Source organism: Berghia stephanieae, chromosome 1 (genome assembly GCF_034508935.2).
Source record: "Berghia stephanieae isolate SIO BIC M18660-M18661 chromosome 1, UCSD_Bste_1.3, whole genome shotgun sequence".
Taxonomy (NCBI): Eukaryota; Metazoa; Mollusca; class Gastropoda; order Nudibranchia; family Aeolidiidae; genus Berghia; species Berghia stephanieae.
In genome coordinates this window covers 49,050,749-49,067,771 of record NC_088360.1, presented here as the reverse complement: position 1 = coordinate 49,067,771, position 17,023 = coordinate 49,050,749, and the positions used below count along the sequence as shown (strand labels likewise).

General features: G+C 34.5%; 1 long non-coding RNA gene across 1 annotated transcript; it reads left to right on the top strand.

Annotated features, from left to right (window-relative positions):
* Positions 1-7,752: 7,752 nt before the first annotated feature.
* Positions 7,753-16,593, top strand: LOC144964131 (uncharacterized). Its single transcript, XR_013643752.1, has 3 exons — positions 7,753-7,978; positions 14,139-14,303; positions 15,838-16,593. It is a non-coding gene; the product is annotated as an uncharacterized LOC144964131 (long non-coding RNA).
* Positions 16,594-17,023: the final 430 nt, after the last annotated feature.

The window sequence follows — 17,023 nt, the reverse complement described above, 5'->3', positions numbered from 1 at the left end:
TCATTTGTAGTTAATTTTGAGAGTTGATACCTATTTACAAAAATTATAATTTCTGTCTTGTCATAATTAAATTTAAGATGGTTTAGTTTCATCCAATCCTTTATGTTAGCAATGCAATTTTCCATAACAGATACTACTCGTACTACTACTACTACTACTACTACTACTACTACTACTACTACTACTACTACTACTACTACTACTACTACTACTACTACTACTACTACTACTACTACTACTACTACTACTACTACTATACTACTGCTACTACTACTACTACTATTACTACTACTACTACTACTACTACTACTACTACTACCACTACTACTACTACTACTACTACTACTACTACTACTACTACTACTACTACTACTACTACTACTACTACTACTACTACTACTACTACTACTACTACTACTACTTACTCTACTACTACTACTACTACTATACTACTACTACTACTATACACTACTACTACTATACTACTACTATACTACTACTACTACTACTACTACTACTACTACTACTATACTAACTATTACTACTACTACTACTACTACTACTACTACTACTACTACTACTACTACTACTACTATTACTACTACTAACTGTTGCTACTACTAAAACTAATACTATACTCCGTTCCACAACCAGTGTACACGCTTTGACGTGGATAACTTCACAACCTTTTGATGGATTTTAATGATAATTAAATGGCTCAAAGACTCGAATTGTTAGTGACATTAAGCCGGTTTTTTTTGTTTGTTTGTTTTTGTTTTGTTTTTTTTTTTTTTTGCTTAACATTTAACATTAACAGTTAACATTTTGATGTTTTAGTGAATTCTATTGTGATAATGATAGCTAAACTCGCCCACAGGCATGACAAGGGGTTTCCATTTCACGGGATTCATGTGTACTGCTCACTATTATTGCCATCTTGAGTTCAAAATGACACAGCAAAATGTACATTTTGTACACAATTGACATAAACAATGGGAGCGATCTATAGTAACTTTCCGTGTGCTCGAGGTCATTGGTCACATTACAAAATGTGCTCAAAGTGACCCACATAGTGAAAAGTGCTCACAGCTTTCGAAATATCTAACATCACGATTGGTCATTTTGTTCAGTTTGACACATGTGTATGTTTACAACTTTGACAAACAAAGCAGCGTGTTTACATTTTAAAAGAAATATCCAATCGTTGTACAGCAACAAATCATGTGATTGATGACTTGGTTGGACGAAAACCTGAATATAGATCGCTCCCATTGTTACAACTTAATATTTGATAGCCAGGGGCATATTTGCTCTTCTCTGTGAATTATACTTTCATAAAAACTGATTTAAAAAATATGGATTAATCATGCACATGGGAAAATGTACAAGTATTTCACCAGAGAGGCGAAGCGCGGAATTCTTTTTCATAGCATGCGGCGAATAGAAGTATGGCTTTAAACCAGGAACTCAGAAGGGAGAGGTCAAATTAATAAATGTTTATGTCATTTCGCATAAATACATTCAAAGCGCCTCCACCCCCTTCCAGCGAACATAATTCAAGAATGGCGAACACGTAGCGTAATCGATGGGTGACTTCGTGACATGTCTTTGCAAAATTCGGTGCACACGGGGCTTGGAACGTGGCCTTCGTTATGTTATAGCCTGACACTGAAACACAAAAAGACAGGCATTTTGACGTCATTATTTGTTTTTTGCACCGCCTAGTGAGTTGTCGTTAGTAGAGCTCAAGGAAACAAATGGTCCCATTGGTTGAATTATTGAATACAACTCACGATTTGTTTGTTTTGTTTTGTATTTTTGTGGCATTTTGACGTAATTTTTTTGGTCAGTGTCAGGCGATAAGTTAACGATGGCTACGCTTGAAACGGACTATAACAAAACAAAATCACTTCCACATAGCGGTATCACAATTTTTTTTATATATCAGCATCAATCTGTCCATCTCCTAATTAAATATCATATAAAGATATTCTATCGTACACCACCAAATCATTCCTCTCTCAGCCCCGGTAAAATAATTCCGATTGGAACGTATAACCAAAGTTTCAAAGTTTCAAAGTTTATTTAATCTTAGGCTTTCGCCAATAATTCATGCAATTTGATGACAACATACATGAAAGTGAGAAAAAAAAGGTAAATGGAACTAAAGAATAAAATGATACCAATAATAACCACAAAAATACGACATGACAACTGTAATACAACTAATACTTACAATAATAATAATAATAATAATAATAATAATAATAATAATAATAATAATAATAATAATAATAATAATAATAATAATAATATAATAGTTAAAATAACCCTCTATTGATTGTTGCTTATTCTGTGCATCCAGGAAAAGCGATATGCATAAGATGCTATTCAACGAAAACTATGATTTAGTTTGCTTCATGATAAGGATCATAAACTGAAAATAAAAGCCCACATCAAATGAAATGCAACCGACAACGCGGCAAGCCACGAATCAAGTCAACATAAGCTTATCATTTCTTGTTTTAGACGGAGTTCTTAGAAAATTATTTATTTAGCTGTAAATCAATCTACAGGAGCTTCAAGATATAGAAGGAACGAAATTGACGTCGCACAGCTCTTTGTTATTATTTTAAACAGCCATGTTAATGATTGGTTCTCACTACTTCTATCAGACTATAAACATTCAAGGTTACACGTAGTTTTGTGTGCTGGTACGTTATATCCGGCTGGTGGGTATTGTGAGTATTTTACCTAAGCGCATAGCATCAATTTACATTATCTAAGGATAATGCCAATTTCTTTCCTTCCTTATTGTTTCCCATTTTATTGATGCTTTGCATTAAGGTCGCTGGCCAAAATAAACATACCAACACACAAACATGTGTAGTCTTTAACGTTTATAGTCTGAAATATGTAACTTAGTGACTAATAATCACTAACATGCTGTCTTGAAATAATAACAAAGAGTTGAGTGACGTCATCTTCGTTTCGTTTATGACTGCAGAGGAATAAAAAATAACTCTAAACCCTCAACGTCGTCATTACCAACAGGAATAATAAGCCCATGTCAAATTATGTAAATTTATAGTCCGTTTATCAGAGGTCATAATATATCGTATATGTGATGAATGAATGTCATTATAAAACGTTTACACCACAGTAACTCAATTTTATTTGACTTGATTATTATAACTATAATTTCAATAGAGTTAGACATGTCATAGCTGCAGTTTTATTCAGGTACTTCGTGTCGTTATACAAATTATGATGTGCATCAAATCGTTAAAAAGCCTGAATTAACTTAAATAAAATTCATAATTCAATGAATTCATCTTTTTTGGCTGTCTCCCTCTGGAGCATAATTCTATTTTTTATTGCATTCTTTTTGAACAAGAAAAGGGAGGAAAGCAATTTGATATAGAAAAATAAATATTTTTTTAAAAATTTAAACCAAAAAAAAAAAAAAAACAAGAACAAAAAACAATTAAAACTGAAGAGTTGAAACAAAAAATAAAGAAAAAAGGACAAAATAAAATCTAATCAAAATGACCAAACAAAAATATTAAAAAGAACAAAACGAATAATAATAAAAAAGAATCAATCAAAACTTAAAAAAAAAAAAGAAAATGTGAATCAAATTCTCTCTAAAAAACTATAAACTTTCAATTTTACACATAGCTTTGTGTATTTGTAGGATTGATTTGGCGGTTAGAAACGGTGTGTATTTTATTCAAACACAACCCATCTGGCACCTTCGTAAGTACACAATGAATGATGTGTATATATGTGTGTGTGTGTGTGTGTGTGTGTGTGTGTTTGTGTGTGTATGTGTTCATTTGTGTCTGCATTTTAGTTGTGTTTTGATTAAATCAAATTTATAAGCATTAATTTTATCACTTTTATGTCATTGTAACGCGTCCAGAGCCTGTTTTATGGATGCTATGCGTCTAGGTAAAATACACACAATATCGGCCAGCCGTATAAAACGTACGAACTCACAAAACTATGTGCAACCTTAAATGTTTATAGTCTGATTGATATAGAAGGAACGAAATTGACGTCACTCAGCTCTTCGTACTTGTCTTTAGCCAGCCATTTTTATGAGTAATTTTCACTAAATTCTATCAATCAGACTACAAACGTTCAAGGTTACACCGGAGACAAAAATGGAAATATGGGAAAAGGAAACTAAGGGGCTCCTTCCGTATGTAGGTGTTCAATGTCATGTCGTAAAGATAGCATTTGAGAATTGATGTTATGTGTTTGAATAAAATACAGACCATTTCTGCCTGCCATTCGCACAAATACACATAGGTTTATAGATAGTATGCAGATGACGTCACTCAGGCCTTTGTTATTGTTTTTGCCATCCGCGTTTGTGAGTTGTTCTCACTAAACTGTATTAACCAGACTATAAAAGTTCACGGTTACACAGATTTTGTGTGTTGGTCCGTTATACTTCCGGATGGCAATGTTGTGAACTCCTTGGCCAAGCGCATTCTATTTATAGTCAGAGAATTTCGTAAGTAGAAATCTCCTAGCTGAATATAAAAGCTGTGAAAACCCTTGCCACATTCAAATTGTATTTATTTACATAAAAACATTATGAGAGAGAGGATGTTTAGTTTACCGACCCGTCACTTCAGAAGTTTCGCGTCTCTATTGATGCTATGTGTTTATCCAAAAGCTCATAAAATCCGTCAGCCGGAAATAATGTACCAACACAAAACTATGTGTAACCTTAAACATTTATAGTCTGATTGATAGAATTTAGTAAGAACTACTCAAAAAAAAAAGGCTGTATAAAACAATAACAAAGAGGTGAGCTACGTCAATTTAGTTCTATCAATATCGCTGTCTCCAGTTACAGACAGTTTTGTGTGTAATTAGTAATTAGTAAATAATGAATTTATATAGCGCCTAAACATCCACGTTTATCGTGCTCTGCGGCGCTTTACATAATAAAAATAAAAATGTTTAAAAACAACAAAATTGAAAATCACGACACGACATGATAATTAATAAGCATGCATACAAATACAAAATCTAAGCAACATCCATTTCATGAAAAATAAGCCTCACGGAACAACTCAGTCTTCAGACATTTCCTGAAAGATGATAAATTTTCACAGGACTTTGTCCGAGGACTAAGTGCGTTCCATAGGCGTGGAGCTATGAATGAAAAGGCTTTTTCACCGAAAGTGGATTTTGAGGTGGTAACTTTTAGAAGTTGGGACTGAGATGATCTTAAATTTCGAGTGGGTTCATACTTTTTAATCAGTTTCTGCAAATATTCAGGTGCCAATCCATCCAGACATCTAAAAACATAGCACAATATCTTAAAATTCTATCCAATACTTCACAGGAAGCCAGTGCAATTCCTGGAGAACTGGTGTTATATGATCTCTTTTTTTTCGTTAATTTTATAAGTCTAGCCGCTTTATTTTGAATGTTTTGCAGTTGATGAATTAATCTACTTTGACAACCAATGAGAAGGGCATTGCAATAATCTAATCTGCTAGTAATAAACGAATTAACAAGCATCTCTGTAATATCTTCATCAATATAATGTCTGACTCTTCCAATGTTTCTAATGTGGTAGTTACAACATCGGCATATTTTTTTAACATGATCTTCCATGGATAACCCTTGATCTAAATACTCCCCACTAATGTTGGTACATACTATTCTGCTGGCGGATGTTATGAGTATGTTGGCGAAACACATAGTATTAATAATTTTGTGAGAACTATATTATAGATAGAACGAAGTTGACGTCACTCTGGTCTTTTTTCTTGCTTTTTGCCATCCACGTTTATGAGTAATTCTCACTAAACTGTATTAACCAGACTATAAACGTTCAAGGTTACACATAGTTTTGTGTGTTGGTCTGTTATATTTCCGGATGGCAATGTTGTGAGCTTCGTAGCCAAGTGCATACTATCTATAGACATTTAGATAACCACGCCTCTTGGACAGTCGTCATGATGTAAACGATGGCAGTGATTGGTAAACATAGCGAACTCCACACGTTTTACTTTCGATGGTATGTGTCTATGTAAAATACCCACTGCTCTACCACTTAATCAATAGATAGTTCGAAGATGACGTCACTCAGGCCTTTGTTATTGTTTTTGCCATCCGCGTTTGTGAGTTGTTCTCACTAAACTGTATTAACCAGCCTATAAAAGTTCATGGTTACACAGAGTTTGTGTGTTGGTCCGTTATACTTCCGGATGGCAATGTTGTGAACTCCTTGGCCAAGCGCATTCTATCTATAGAACCAGCATAGAAAACTATGTGTAAACTTAAACGTTTGAAATGTGATCGAGAAAATCGTGTGATAACTAGTCACCCATTTGGCGATATGAAAACAATAACAAGGATAAGAGGGAGGTCGATTTCATTCACGTTGTTGTTAATAGACAACCAACCATGCTTGTCCGGGCACAAATTCTGTGTTTTGGTTGGTCAAACATCTCCTGGTTAAATTTTAAAATGGCTATCAAAAAACAATAAAGAGCTGAGTGATATCAATGTCGTTCCTTCTATAGATAGAATGCGCTTGGCCAAGGAGTTCACAACATTGCCATCCGGAAGTATAACGGACCAACACACAAACTCGGTGTAACCATGAACTTTTATAGTCTGGTTAATACAGTTTAGTGAGAACAACTCACAAACGCGGATGGCAAAAACAATAACAAAGGCCTGAGTGACGTCATGTGCATACTATCTATACAGCGGATAAGCTGCGCTAAGCAAATGTGCATTATTATTATTATAATTATAATAATAATAATAATAATAATAATAATAATAATAATAATAATAATAATAATAATTATTATTATTATTATTATTATTATTATTATTATTATTATTATTATTATTATTATTATTATTATGAAGAAGAAGCCTTCCAAGTTTCAAATCTATATATAAATAGTATGCGCTTGGATAAGAAACTCACAACATTGCCATCCGGAAGTATAACGGACCAACACACAAAACTATGTGTAACCATGGACATTGATAGTTTGGTTAATACAGTTTAGTGAGAATAACTCATAAACATAGATGGCAAATAAAAACAACAAAGACCTGAGTGATGTCAACTTCGTTCTATCAAGAGATAATAATATTATCATTTCACTCTCTCTCTCTCTCTCTCTCTCTCTCTCTCTCTCTCTCTCTCTCTCTCTCTCTCTCTCTCTCTCTCTCTCTCTCTCTCTCTCTCTCTCTCTCATGAACAAATGCAACAATTTTACACACAGTTGAATTCTTTCAGCCCTTGTTGATATTGTTTTTAAACCGCCAGTTGGGTGACAAATTCTCATTAAATTATCTCAAGCAGACTATAGATAGTATGCTGATGATGTCACTCAGGCCTTTGTTATTGTTTTTGCCATCCTCGTTTGTGAGTTGTTCTCACTAAACTGTATTAACCAGACTATAAAAGTTCATGGTTACACAGAGTTTGTGTGTTGGTCCGTTATACTTCCGGATGGCAATGTTGTGAGCTCCTTGGCCAAGCGCATTCTATCTATAAATGTTTATGGTTACACACAGTTTTGTGTGTTGGTGCGTTTGACCTGGCAGGCATTGTCGATGAACTCGTGCATTTCAAGAATAAACAGATTCTTACACTCTATTCAGGTTATATAATTTGTAGATGACTTCTTTCTCAGCGCCACGTGTTACATGGTATTTATTTCAAGAGATCAGTTTGCCTGTCTACCATAAATCACTTTTATGACCAACGTCAAAGGTGTACACTCTACATTGCATATTTAGAAAGATATTGGAGAAATTAAGTGAGAAACAGTCCCGACCTGCTTCGTGATACTTATTACAAAATCACTTGGACTGTCTACTATAATATACTTCTCTGACAACGTGAAAGGTCTACAATTTATGTTATATATTTAGAAGGAAATTGGGAAAAAATTAAGGGAGAAACAATCCCCGGCAGGTAAGAAAATCTTTTATCCCGTCATATTTAAACTATTGTCGTGTAAAATTCTGCCTTGCAATATTAATTTATCTACATAATGATGGAAGTCATTGAAAATCGAACTGGCGTATTATAAAATTGTCCCTTGCCTCCGAGGTAAAGCATGGGCTATAAATGAGAAGAGCATCAAAATTTGTTCAACCATTTCCTATAAGGTTACTTTAATTAAAAGAAATAAATTGTTCTAAATAATGTGTAAAAACATTGACAATGAACTTACAAAGAAAAAACTTGGTTGACATCCTCTCATTTTTGGGGAGGACTTCCGTAGTTTCACAACACTTATTATATTAGTTAATCTTCTAGCCATTATGGACTCTCAGTTAGATTCAATATCCAATAAATATGATATTCAAGTTTCATTTCCATAAGTGGTGTGATTTTTCTAATTTCAAAAACAATTTGCTGAGTCGATTAACGTTTGCGACTTCGGCCGACGCCATTATACTTATTGCGTCCCCCATCAGTTTCGATATTGCTAGTGATGGCAAACATAGTTTCAGGTATAGTATCATAGTATCTACCCCCCCCCCCCCCCCCCCCCCCTTCCCCAATAATTAAAAAAATCCCCTTTAGGCGTGCCTTCCAACGTATTGTCCCTGTGGCGGTGAATTCATCCGTCCACACAAATACTTTCTACACTGCCAACTTTTTCATTCGGGAGAAAGTCCATAATATGCGTCCACCACTTTCATTCATTCATTACAAGCAATAAATATAACGTATAGTTGCTAACCGAATGTTTATTTATTCAATGAGAAACAAACTGACCTCTATTAAGCCACCGAGACGACAATCTTTCATTGTATAAAAATTTCTAGTCGAGCGAATCTTGTACAGCAATCTTGCCTTGGGCATGACAAACAACCCTCACCATTTTTCAATAAGACCCTAATTGTAGATGCAAACTTTGATATAAACTAGACCAGTTCAGTTACTTTGCATCTACGAATACTTAGTAGGTGGCGGACACGTATGGAATTTCTCCCATTTAGTCTTTACACGACGTTTTTGTTTCTCATATGCTTGGCTGTCTCTTTTGGTAATTGGATTCAATAGTCTGATGTCACGTCGCCCAGCAACGGCGGCCATCGTGGTTCTAAACAAAGAAAATCGCTACTTTTTATTCTTCTTGCTGGCTAGAACTTTTCATGTTTTGTGATCAGAATAAGTAAAAGTCAAAACATGATCAGATTTGTTTTGTTTTTTTTCTCCTCTGGATAAGCTTTTATGCTCGTCGGAGAAATATTTCATAAGGGCGTCCGCCATTGTTCCGATAGTTTAGTGCCAGTTACTAAGTTACCATGCGTCATTATGAGGGAAGTGACGTTACGACTGTTGAAGCGTATTGGAAAACGGCCCCATGGATTCTCTAAAGAGACGATTTAACTATTTAAAAAAGTAAATGCATTATCCATATATTTGCGTTAATCATAATGGATTGTCTCGATAGCTTAAGAACTTTCTCGTGATTATAAATGGTGTCCTTAGGGTGCAGTCAAAAGTAAAGTTGCTTTTTTTCTTCTGAATCCTGTTATACGGCAGTGGTTTGATAGGTAGGTTCGATAGAATTGGCGGAAAGTAATTTGTGATAAAACTACTGGTCTATCCAAATTGTAGAAAGAGATTGTTAGTGTCCATTGAACTTTTTATTCTCGTATGCCTTTGGAGACCCGAAGATGGTATTCGCTTCTTTTTATTTATTTATTTATTTATTTTTTTTTTTTTGAGTTACCTTTTTAATGTAGAGTTACAGAGGGCAAAGTCTCTTCTCTATGGGTTGAGTATTTTCTGCATCGCGGCAGTATATGCTCTGCCTCTTTCTCCGGTGGCTGTTAGTTTCCTGTGTCTGTGCATATATGCTTAAGTCTATTGTGGTCAGTCCTAAGGCGGAACAGGATCACTTGTCTGAGCAGCTGCAGCATGTGGTAATGATCTGAACGCATTGGTGATGTCTAGTATAGAGGCTCTTAATTGTGCGTTTTGTCTTGTTGAAATTATGCGGCATGTTATGTGAACGTTTTTTTAAAAGACTTACTCTATAAAAACCGAGTTTACTCAACCGACCACATGACTCTGAAAGACTATAATACAGTTTGTTTCGAGATCTGTCCTGGTGTCGAATTAAATATATCAGAATAATTAATTTTGATTGGATTCAGTTCTGTTCCTTATTTAAAATAGTGCGCTTCTCCAAATTTTTGTCGGTTTTGAATATTATATACTCTTTATCAAAAATAAGTATATTTATAACCAGCCTCATTTTAAAAATTTTGAAACGTAGCGGAAAGCCCGTTTGGCTATTACTTTTTAAAAATTGTTACACGTTATCTTCAAGATTTTGTTTTTATCTCAAAAACATGTGCTTTTAATGAAGAGTGAGACTATTCAATTTTGCTACTTTAGTGTGACTAGGCGCCTGCTTCAATGTGCCCACCCATACGATTGCGTGCTTCTGAATTAGGTCCTAGCATTGTCAATGAATATTAGAATGATTTCAGACTATGCTTTTGACCTGGAAGAAGTCGAGAAAGACTGCAAATGTAAGATTTTTGCCTTACGTGCTATACGTAAAATGTGGGATACAATAGGGTTAATACAAGTGCATATCATTATCATGGAGGAAAATTGATTTTAAAACAAATAGATAACGATAAAACCAGTTCGTATTATTTAAAACATCCACACGGCGTTATGCTACGTTTCTAAATAAAAACCGAGGAAGATATCAAATGTATAGAGATCTATATAGATTCACTTTTTTTTTTTTTTTTTTTTGTAACTCTTAGAAATTGAAAGTTCGTTCCTACTCAACATAAGTTTTATATACTTGGTGTAGTCCTAACCTACCCGTTTCGGAAGAAAAGCACGCCTTGTGCATCATATATTTTCTATCGTGAACGAAACGCTCTGCAAGCAGGGAATGACCTGTTAAGTGTCACTAACTCTGAAAATATATAGTAACATTGTAATATCGTGAATCAAAATGTTTTGTTTTGATAGCTTTAGGCATTTTAGTTGAGGTATTGTGATTAAAATGGAAGAAATTCAATGGGTGTTTTTTTTTTCAAGAAAAAAAAAATTACAATTGTAAATGAAAATGTGGCAGTTCATTCTAAAAATCATAATTCAGCTTTTATATAGCGCAATATCTACTAAACGTGCTCAAAGCGCATTACAAGTCGTCTCTGGCCAACAGCAACATTTAACATGTAGGACGGGACATGACGCCTGTTAAGCAATATTACAAAATTTCGGACAGAGACAACGCTGTTAAGGGGCAGGTGACGGCCTACTCATTTCACACCTGACTACGGTGATACAATAATATTAATAAAGAGCCTTTCCAAGGACTCAACTATACGCCGAGCGAGGCTCGAACCCAGGACTTTCAGATCCGAAAGAGTGTCATACAAGACCACATATAGCCGCACTATCACGATGGGACTGACGTCAAACAAATACAGTAGGACTTAATGAAAAAAAGAGTCCTCTGAAGCAACTCCTGTCTGTTAATCGAGAATACGGATTTTAGCAATTTCTAATATCAATAAATTATTATTGAATAATGAAAAAAAAAAATTAAAAAATTAAAAAAAAAAAAAAAAAAAAACCACACATAGGGTAGAATCGGGTAAGTTCGCCGACGGGGAAATTCGCCGCGACCCTCCACCCCCAAGAAATAATGCTTGGTGAACATTTATCCTTACACCCCTCACGTTGGAATAGTCCATATTCAAAAGACAAGATGTGAATGTACGTATTGCTTCAGTTTGAAGGAAGCAAATGAGAAATCTTTTAAGAGTTATAGCACTTCAAAATGACATGTAGTAATCAAGATGTTGTGACATCCTTGACTTTTTTATTGTAACGGCAACCCTACACTAACGTTCCCCTAGTTTGTGCAGTTGAATGTGAAGGCCCTGGTCACAAAATCAATGTTGTATTGACTTTGTGGTCATCCATATCCATTTTATTTTCATTATCAGTGTATATTATCATCAGAAAAATATTTCTAAAAATTGTAACAATATTTCAAAAATCTATAATTTCGGGTAAATTCACCGGTACTCTCGGGTAAATTCGCCGCACATCACTATCATCATACTATAATTATTCCAAAGACGATTTTAGTGTGCAATAGACGCTGTGCGTTAGCACTAAAATATAACTAAGTTAAGAAAAGTAAATAATAAATATGTAAGTGGGTTTAATAACCACAAATCAGTCGACTCGGGTATGGATGGGCAGCAGGCTATGATCTTGTGATTGGCATTGTAATGTATCCACAGGAAGGCACTTTACATACATCATTACACTCGATTCAAGTGCCAGTAAATATGTGTTAATATTGCAGTATTGGATAATGTAGAGAGATTTGAGGACAAGAAGAGTTTAAGAAATGGAAATTGTTCCTCATATTGTCTTGTAGGGAGAAAAACTAAGTACAAAATCTCGCGGCGAAGTTACCCGCCAGTGGCGGCGAAGTTCCCCGACGTGCGGCGAATGTACCCGACAACAGTGGCAGTTTTAAAAGGACTTTTGTGAATAAAATACAATATAAATCTACGTTAACACTTCACAAAAAAATAATTGATTGGCCAGGTAAACTTATTGTCAGTGTTTGGATTGCCCAATTGGCAAATTGGCCTCCCACGGCAGGCCAGAAGTGAGACAGTGAAAAAACGGCGAAATTACCCGATTTTACCCTACAATAGAGCAGTAAAGTTAGGTGCCCCAAACGTAAACAATAACAAGTTGCTAGTGATTTCCGTTAGGGACCGGAATAATTTACGCACAATATAGGTCTCCCAATTTTGTAGTTTGAGTTGTAGGCAATACACTTTCAGTATTGAAAATATGTTTACATAAAATCTAACAGTTGCAGAAATAATAATATAAGGCTAAATTATTATGAAAATCAGGCTCCGAATAATTCTCGTTTTGTTCACACCAGCGCAATAATTTGCTCTGGTCTAAAAATAGATAGACTGTAACTTTTGATAAATTTTAGAAAATTTTACCTTTTGTTCCATAAAATATCCATATCTAGACATTATTTGATGCATGATCGAGTATTTATGAATATGTGTTTCTTTTGCCACCTAACAGCCAAATTTTAAAGGTTATTTTTTTCTATTATTTACATTGGAACGTGAGCTGTCAAGACAGGAACATGTGGTTTGCCACGTGCTTCTCGACCTTTGTTTACGTTTGGGGCACCTTACTTTACTGCTCTATACAAAAATGCGAATTCGACATCCATATCTTTTCGGCTTATCAAGATTTCGTATTGTTACGACTTGTAAATTAGGCTACCAAGGCAAGGAATTTTTCCCCAAAAGCTTGCTCTCAAACGTTATTCCTTATATTATGGTGGCTTTACTACGTCTAATATATTTTATATTTAATACTAGATATTTTGGTTTTGTTTCTAACATGCCAGACCTACACCTCCCCCTTCAACATCCCCGGCCTTTCTCTGTAAAGTTATTAATTTGATCTTCAAATCAAATCTTAAAGAAATCCTGCGGATAAGAAAATTTTCTCATATTTGAAATCGTTATTGTCAAATTATGTTTATCTTTATTTATCTAAAGAAAATAGCAGTTGATCACCAAACTGGGACATTATCTGAATTCTAACATCTGGCATATCATTTATGAGTTTTTCAAATATTTTGATCATTAATTAGATATTATGTTACTATAAAAACGAATCAGATAAAGGAGTGGATCTACGTGTACCTTTGTTGATAAATGAGCCCGCCTTTTGATTTATATTGAGTAGGACAATGCTGGATGTATTTTTCTGCGCAAGAGACATCAAAACTACAAATCAACTCCTTTAACATGTTTTGTACAGTAATGAAGGCGGAACATATCTCTGTGCCTACCTAAAGCCCTTAGTTTATCCCAGTTTTATTGCGTCAGAGGGATAGACCCAGCTACCTCAATCACTGCTGGGCAGGTTCCTCCTATGCGTATCACGCAAGATCATCAACGCAAGAAGACGATGTTTTTGCACTAAGGAAATCCTATTTGTGTGGAAATTCTGTTTAAGAAATAGAGAACTAAGAGTCAAGTCTTTTCAATTTGTAATCTGTTCTTTGTTTCAGCACCCTCGTACAAAACTCTACCTGCTGCTGCTTACCATCAAAGAGACTGGAGAAATTTGTAAAAAAAAAAAAAGAATGGGTCCATCAGACAAAAGTAAGGTCAACAATATAGAGGCTGTCGTTTTCATATATGCCCGACTATCCCATGGAAAGGATAACGATCAAGTAAGTCTCCAACATTTACATTTGTAGCCCATCGCGTGAAAACCGTATTCTGTCGGGGTAAACCAGATGCCAGTAAGAGATTTTAAAGTCAAGATAGGTCTAGAAATGTGAGATTTTAGTTTATTCTCATTTAAGAAACATCAATTCTCATCAAAACAAAGTCAATATTTTTGACTGTGCATTCAATCCAAATATCAAAATCACCCGACATAAAACCGTTTTGAAGCGATGAATCACTTTTTTATCTCCTCTTACCATTTTCTATCGTAGTGTTTTTATGCACCTCTGTTGACGGTGTATCTTAACACCTCCATCACGCATATGTGCATCCCACCCAATGTCATCAGCGATATTGTGTTGATGTATTTGGACATGGCGAAAGTGCGGTGGTTGGATGGGAGCATCACCCTTGAATCATATACCTATGATGTTCGCATGGGTGTACGATCCGATAGTGATGTCGTTTCTTTTTCTCTTTACTAGCCTATCCTGCTTCTTTGGTTTGTGATTGTATTTTTGACAGGGGATATTTTTTTTTCTGTAAATCTTCTGTCTGTTTGTTCTTGGTTATTTATAATTTAGCTTATGATATCTTTAGGTTATGATTTTGATTTACATTTGTACTATTTTTGTTAGATTGCTTGTTTTTTTTGTTTCAGCGGTCTCTCATATAACCTCAATTGTGTTGGAAGAGACCTAAAGCAACAAACAAACAAAAAAAACATGGCGAAAGTTATATTGTGATATCTGCAGGAAGTTTTTGTTAATAAATTTATATAAAAATGATAATTTAAAAAATCAAAATATAAAACCAGAAAATAGAAGTTGCATTGAAGGTAAAATTGTTTTAGAAAAACCTTATTAAATGTGATGAACAGTAAGGTGGCTCCGTAGCGCAATGGATAAGCTGTCAGGCTCTAACCTTGAAAGCAGCGGGTTCAATTCCCATTGTAGATTTTTAAAAAATATTTTTAATTTACTTTATTTTTGTTTGATTTTTTTCTTTTTTTTTTTCAGAAACTTAAACATGTTTTTAAACAACTTCGATGTTAGTTTTCTAAAATTATTTATTTGAGATCAGTATTTGTGTGCCATGTTTCTTTTTACATTTGATTTTTAAAATTATTGTTATTATTCTTTTATTATTATCATTGTATAAATGTAGGTTCATCGGTAATCACTAAGCAGCGTGCTAAACTACAATCTAAAACTAAAACTATTTAAACCTCATGGACGTATGCAGCAACATTTTCATTAATTTACCATCACCGCCAACGGAGGTGGATAAAAACGGTGCGTTTTTGTACACCTCCAACGGAGGTGCATAATAACGCCACCATTTTCGATTTAGCTCCGTCATTGAAATAACTTTACGTGTCACAAGATTAGTGAAAATGTAACCTATTGTCTCACTTCAGTTGAGTGAAGTAGAATTTCTTTTTTTAAAGGATCAGAAATATGAATTTTTTGGGTTTCACTCTTTATGCAACTTTATTCATTTATATCCATAATTTTATTTTTTTCTTTTTTGTAGATCCTATCCCTTCCACGATGTTGTATAAGATCAAGATATGATGAAAATGAAAATTTGTCAAGAAGCGACCAAGTCATGTCATCTTATCAAGACATCTGAATTCATTGTCGCTGTCTGGTTTCAAGTATGGTGAGATCGTCTTGATGGTGGTTGTCAATCATAATTTCCAGGGCTTATTTTATCTGTGCCAAATTATCTACTCTCCTGTCATAAGCTTTTTTGCTTTTTACTCATGTCATCAAGAAGCATACCATGGCTGAAAATCTGTTTCCCTGGTAAATCATCAATGAAAGATGCAACTTTGACATCAAGCAGTGATGAAAAGGATGATTCCTGTGGAGTAGGAATTTGGTTTAATAATATATAATATTAAAGATTTGATTATGATAATGCTAAGACTTTTAGTGGCTATAATAATAATGCCCATGGGGCTTAATTAAATCCAGTCTAGTCATGGCTGAAATATATATACCAGGGCTATACATCTGTCAGTTTTGTTGTAAATGGCATAACGTGGCTTTTTTCAGATTTATATTTTTTTCAACATGTTTCAAAAACTCAAATAGTAGATTCCAGCATTCGGTCTTAACCTATCTATTTGGATATAAAATCACCAGCCGTGGGCTGGTAAGGCCCTAAATTTCTTTTTTCTTTTTAAGACTCATAATCCATAATATTTGTCTACTCTTTTAAAGGTTATTACTCGTGCTTTTCATCAAATGTGTGTGTGTGTGTGTGGTGGGGGGGGGGGTCAAACATAACAAATAGCTTTTCATCATTGATAAGGAAATATGGCTTATCCCTATTTATAATTTCGTAACAGGCAACCAAAAGAAAGCCAAGTTAGGACATCGAATCCTTGAATTTACAAATTTATAGCACTGCACCACTTTCAATTAATTCTTTTAATGTTTTTTGAAAATTTTGAGTAGTATGTTCAGACTCCATCTTTCATGCGTGTTGTGAAGAGAATACAAAAGCGATAACGGAAGCACGCAGCAGAGTAAAGTGGTTAAAACCTATGCATTAATACAGACATGTACTGAAACAAACTATATGATGAAATAGCGTGACGTTATCAGGGGACCAAATTAAGCAACAGTATTATACATTTTTGAAGGCAACATAGTTGTATTATTTAAGCATTTTAAAATATCTTTTGACAGCAATATTTTACTATCCTTTA